Source organism: Lagopus leucura, unplaced genomic scaffold (assembly GCF_019238085.1).
Source record: "Lagopus leucura isolate 7727_CA_CO unplaced genomic scaffold, USGS_WTPT01 Super-Scaffold_100016, whole genome shotgun sequence".
Lineage (NCBI taxonomy): Eukaryota > Metazoa > Chordata > Aves > Galliformes > Phasianidae > Lagopus > Lagopus leucura.
Window position 1 is genome coordinate 10,411,710 of NW_024962270.1, and position 6,000 is coordinate 10,417,709.

General features: G+C 54.4%; 1 protein-coding gene across 3 annotated transcripts in view; it reads right to left on the minus strand.

Annotated features, from left to right (window-relative positions):
• The window catches only part of NEXMIF (neurite extension and migration factor), a 121,851-nt gene that overhangs the window by 115,180 nt on the left and 671 nt on the right, over positions 1–6,000 (minus strand). Inside the window, exon 1 of one of the 3 annotated variants that reach the window (XM_042876522.1) lies at positions 5,799–5,853. The exons of the other annotated variants lie outside the window; for them this stretch is intronic. The gene's annotated coding sequence lies outside the window, so the exon portion shown is untranslated. Of the gene's footprint in view, positions 1–5,798; positions 5,854–6,000 lie in introns of those variants that run through there. 3 annotated transcript variants of the gene reach the window in all.

The following is a 6,000-nucleotide window of genomic DNA, read 5'->3' on the forward strand; positions in this document are numbered from 1 at the left end:
TCAGCTGTAACAAGCTCTTCACACTTTTTGTAACTAATGGGCTCCACATATTCATCTCCAAAGAGCATAAATTCCCTTCCTCCCTTTCCCTTTTAAATAAGCCAGGCAACATTACAAAAAATAACATCTGTGCCGCAGTTATGCAAGAAGCAGCATGATCACCATTAAATTGAACACTATAAAAATAGCTGAATTTTTCAAAATACATATAAACAAAGGTCTGCCTTCACACCCTGAAACCAGGGACGTTATCGCTGCCACCTCTGCTCCTTGCTCATTCTGAGCTCCTTGTTCCTCACTGGTGCTTCGTGGCTGCGGATGGGAAGTTCCCACACAGGTGGTATGGACAGCACAAGCACACTGATTCTGGAAGGAAAGGGCTCGAGTGTGTCATAAGGAGATGAAGAATCCCAAAAGCAATTTTAGTACGAGTATTCATTTTATTGGAGTACGCAAACAGTGCTACGCATTTTCTTGTAGTAGTTAGCAAGCATTCTCTTCTCATAAATATAGGTCAACAGAGCTAAACTCTGTTTTTGCCTCAACTCCCACTTTAAATGCATAAAGAATTAGATTTTTAAGGAGCGGAATGAAAGAAATGGTCTATTTCATGCTATTATGTGCCCAGCCAAGGATCCCAATGGGTTTGTTTGGGCTTTAAAAACAAAACAAAAAACCCTTGGCATTTGTCAGACTAAAACCATTTTTCTTTGGTCTTTGCACAACCATCCTTTCCAGATTTGAATAAATAACATCAAACAAATTCTTTTGACTCCCATTACCATGAAGCACACAGAAGTTGCTTGACAGAGAGATGCGGGGACACGTCAGACAGCAAGGAAAGAAGAGGAGCACCCCGCACCATGGCCACACCACACAGTACAACACCCCAGCACTGAGCGGCCACTGGCATCCACTCCCCAGACGACAGTGCTGAGGGCTGGGTTCAACCCAAGGGAACAACTGTGTCGTTCCTCTGCTCGTTCCCAGCACCACAGCCAGCTGCCGAGGTTGGAAGTGAACCTATGGCCCCTTCAAATTCACCCCAAGCCAACTTTTAGGGGATGGCACTCACCCAGCATTTGGCCAGAGGAAATCTGAGCACACAGGTTGTACATGCAGAGGTGAGTGTTGTAAATGAGGGAGGGAGGACAGATGTTACGAATGAGAAAAAACCTGATAGAGGGACTGGGATACCATGCTTGCTGAAGGCGTTAATCAGAAATCAATAATTCCATCCATCCCTCGTACAGTGGTAACCACAGTCCACAGCTACCCTACTCACACAGTGCCTAAGAACAGACCTGCACACAGAGGCCACAAAGCACCACATCCCAAAGCTGGCACAGCTTCTGCACCTGCACACCAACACTGAGCCCATGGGGAACCTACATCCAACGCGGGGCTGCCCACTGCAGCAGTACATTCTCAATCATTCTGTTCAAGTCAACCCAGAAATATATTCCTTCAGACCACTGACTACCTGAAAGCACAGTGCAAAAAGGCTGTGTGTTAACTGCTAACACGGGGACAGGGCAGCTCAAATGGAGACAGAACCTGGCAAGGAATTAGTTCACATTAAGGAAAGGAGCAGGCACAATAAAGAAAAGCGTTTTTGCTGCAGCACATACTGCCCATCAAGCGATAAGCTAACCAGACAAATACGACAATTAAGCGAGCGAAGGTTACTGGGTTAGGACAAATTATTTTCCTGCAGGAGGTTCCAGCTGACGGCGTCTCCACGGATCACCCAACTGCTCCAGCTCTACTTCCAGCCCCAGGGGCCAGCGAGGGTCCAATGCCCCAGCACTGCCCACATCAGCCCACGTACTGCTGCGCAAGCTGGCAGCGCCTACCTGACGTGTTTCAGAAGCAATACATCACACGCACAGGGAATCTAGGACAAGCTGCGACATGGACAGGTGGTTTTGATATAGTGGGCATCCTCGGATAGATATAAACAAACCATGGGAAATCACCGCCAGCACTCCCCGCAGAGGCAGCGGGAACACGAGATTTGTGTTTGCTTCAACACGAACTGAACGACGGCGGTGAACGGCACGCTTCCCCTGCTGCCCTTCCCAAATTTCTACCCACCTCTCCACATTAAGGCATGGCAATCCACCGCGCCAACCTGCTCACACAACGTGAGAATCCTGATGCAATGGATGGGAAAGTGTTATTATTTTATATATATAAACGTATAGCTTCAGCCAAAATGCTAAAAATTAAAAAGAGCTTCAGTGGCACTTTTGAAGAAAGTAAAAAAAAAAAAGAAAAAAAAAAGTTAAAAAAAAAAAAAAAGGCTTTGGAAGCTTTAGATTTGAAGCTTCACAAGCTTCTTATGAAAAATGCAAGCTTTGAAAAACTTCTGAAGATTTAATGTTCTTACTCTGGGCTCTTCTACTGCCAATGGACTATGGATGCTGTAACTAATAAAAAATAATTAATGCCAATAAACAGGCTTTTCCATAAAGCCTCAGCTTCTCTTCTCCATCAAAGGCCCGAGCCATTCACTGGCACATTGTGCAGAGAACAAAATCCATGGGGCCCCTCCTGCCTACACGCAGTTCTCCAGCACTACAGCTCAGCACCAAAGCCCCTCATCCAGCCAGAAAGCTGAACACCAACAACCCCAAAGCTACGTGCCACGCACACAGCCACTGCCCTGCTGGGAATCAGCAGCCGGTCCACGCGGTCCAGGGAAGCAGAAGCATGCACTGGGCTGTGCACTGAGGGATGAGTGAGCTGAGCCACCTGCTGACACAATGACCTCGGTAATGGCAACGACCGTTCAGAAAGGTGTTGGAAAGGGTCTGGTGTATGGAGCAGGTGAGCAGCACCAGGCCTTTCAGACCGACATACCACGGTCATACTGAAGGACAACAGAGGAATAACTGGAAAGGACCCACCAGGAACCTCACATCCACCCACGTTCTTAATGCACAGCACAAAAATTATTAAAAAAAAAAAAGAAAAAATACAAATGAGACAAACATGATCAATGAATGGAAATTGCCAGCAGAATTTTCTATCATGGGAGACTATCCAGACAAGAGCTTGGATATATCACAAATTTGGGCATTTGTAAGAAGAGTTGCCAGAGCTTTGTTAAACCAAGCAGGACTGCAGGGTGAGCTTGCGCTGCAGCACCAACCCCTCCTACCAGCTGAGGGTCAGGGCTCTGCCCAGGCTCAGGGCTGAGCCGTGCTGTGCAGGGCTGCCACAGTCCCACAGACACAGCCCCAGCTCAGGGCCGCTGCATCGCCCGCCTGGGAGGGATACAGGAACACCCGCAAACGAGGAATTGTCGAGATTTAAAGTTTTAACATGAGCTAGCAAACACCAGGGATGAAAGAAAGCCTGGAACGAAAGATCTCCGTGACACCTGCTTTGAATAAAAAGGTTCTGCTACAAAAACATCGGAGACCTGCTGGTCTAGAGCCTTTGCTTCGTGCCATTCCCCAGACGTCAATTTGCAAGAGATGCACACAAAAGCAGCATTACACAGATTACATGCTATTCCCCTGAACTGCAAACAAAATCCACCCGGCGCTGCCGCACCAAAGCCACCCTCCATCCGCCCGCATGGAGCCTTCATTACGGAGCAGGGATCAGTGCTGCTCTGCACACGGCAGCTCCCAGCACCACCTCTCCTGCAGCTCAGCTCCGCCGGATTCCAAATCTCTGCACGTCCACGGCTGCAGAACCACAAAGCCAACACTGGGCACCAACAGCCGGGCAGCTCGTCCTGAGCTCATGCACCCTGCAGAAAGAAGCCATGCCCAAGTGCAGATGCTCAAACCATCTCACAGCCTCCAGCACACTCAGTGTAACAACAGCCTCAATATACAACAACGAGCAGTGCCAGCACAGTGAAGGCACCTGGAGTCTGACCCCTGTGGCAGGGTCAGCCCTTTGCTGGGACAGGCAATGCTCAGGGCAGCATGTTGGCTCACTGCCGGCTCTGCCACAAAGCCAGTACCTGGCAGAACACACAGAGATGGGCACAGAACTTGCTCCAGTGGGGCTGGAAGCGCAGAGATGCAGCACCAACAGAAAGCACAACCTGCTGACAGGTGAGAGCGCAGCACCTTGCATGTAACAGGTGGATTTCACTGATATTATTTTGCTCCTAATTCTCCAAGTATATATATATATATATATATATATAATTACTTCACAGATCAACAATGAAGAAGCAATTCTGAGAAGCAATTGTAATCTTACGGTGTTCCACATTCACTTTGCTGCTCTCAGGGCCAAGCACAGAAGCAACATCTGCAGCACTGCACAGGACAAGGGCGAGCTCTGGCGTGCACACAACTCTTCCCTCTGAGATGGATTATTTCACAAAACCACTTTCCATTTGCTTGCAGCAGCGCATAAAGTTTACAGGGACCATTCGTCGCTCAGGGCAATGAGCACAGAGGGCCCATGGCTGCTTTCACCTCAATGCAATGGAGGAGCACCGCTGCTTTCCTGCCCTGCCGCTGGGTGCCAGCCCACACGGGCTTTGTGTGGGGACACTTTCTCCCTCCTGGTTCTGCATCCCACACCCCATTTTCCAAAAGCAGAAAGAAAAAAGCCTCACCAAGCATCAGCGAAAAGGAGGACCCACCACATGCCCCACACACCACACTGCTGACCGCGCTCAGCTACAACAGAACGACCGTGGCCTTCTCCTTCCTTTATACCCCAGAGAAACCTTCACCACTCAGAACCGACCGTCCTACGGGCAGCGGGAGCCCCTGCTCCAAAAGGCGACAGCAAACAAGAAGAAAAGGAGAGGGAGGGAAGCCCCTGGGCCCCGCAGCGCAGCACAGGGACGGGCAGGCCGGGTCCCGTTCGGCTCCATTCATTTGGCCGAGCCGGGCAGCGCCGGGGCCGGCCGCCTTTCCCCGCCTTTCCCCTCACAAAGGTACCGCACGCTGCGCGGGCCGGCAAGGCTTGCTTTCTTCCCTCGCTCGGAGCTTTTGCGAAATAATTATTCATCGGCCCCGCCGCCACGAGTGGAGCCCCATCGGCGCAGCTCCGTACGGGCCGCCGCCACCGCTCAGCTCCATCACCGCCCGGCCCGGCGGCGGTCCCCGCGCTGCCCCTGCCCGGCCGCAGCATCCCGGGCACGGCCGCCTCCATCCCTTCAAAAGGAAACGAAATAAAATAATAGAGCGTTGGCGCGTGGCAGATTTATTCACCGAGCGGGCTGATTTATTGAGCAGACTTGACACACATCAAACCCTACTACGGGCTTACATAATTGTTATCCGCTCGCGGCTCCGCTCCTTTTGTCAGACGCGTTCGGGAGAAGCGATGCGACAACGGCCGCTGCCGCAGCCCGGCCCGGCTGCTCCCCACCCGCGGCGGAGCCTTTGTGCTCCCCGGCCGTACCCGGCCGCCCCAAAGCCCAGCGCGCGGAGCCGAGGCCGCTCGCGGCGCAGGGCAGGGCCGGGCCGCTCCGGGGCCGGGAGACGGCGACCGCCGCCCGCGACCGCGGGGCCGGAGCGCGGCGCAGACAATGCGGCGGCTCCGATCGCGGGCAGCGCCGCCGGGCCGCTCCCGGTGCCCCGCTCGGCGCGGGGCCTACGGCTGCAGGGCCGCCCGATGCCACCCGCGCGGGGGACCGCGGCCGCCGGCGTCCCGCGTGCCCTGCACCCCCCGGCCCCGGGCCGCACGCAGCCCCCTCCTCCTCCTCCTATTCCTTCTTCTCCTCCTCCTCCTCCTCCCCCGCCGCCCCCTCCTCCGCGCCCCCGCCCGCCTCGCGCCCCCCTTCGTCCGCTCCCGCCGCCGGGACTCACCTCGACGCCGGACCCGCGCGGGAGGCGGCCGCCAGGGGCCGGGGGTCCCCCCGCCCGCCCGGCGGCGGCAGCGGCGGCAGCGGCGGCGGCGTTGTTGGTGACGGCGTTGGCTGCGGCGCCGAGCGCTGCTCCATGCGCCCCGGGCCCCGGCGCGCGCAGGTGGACGCGCCCGCCCCCCCGCCCCTCCCCCGCGCGCCGGCCC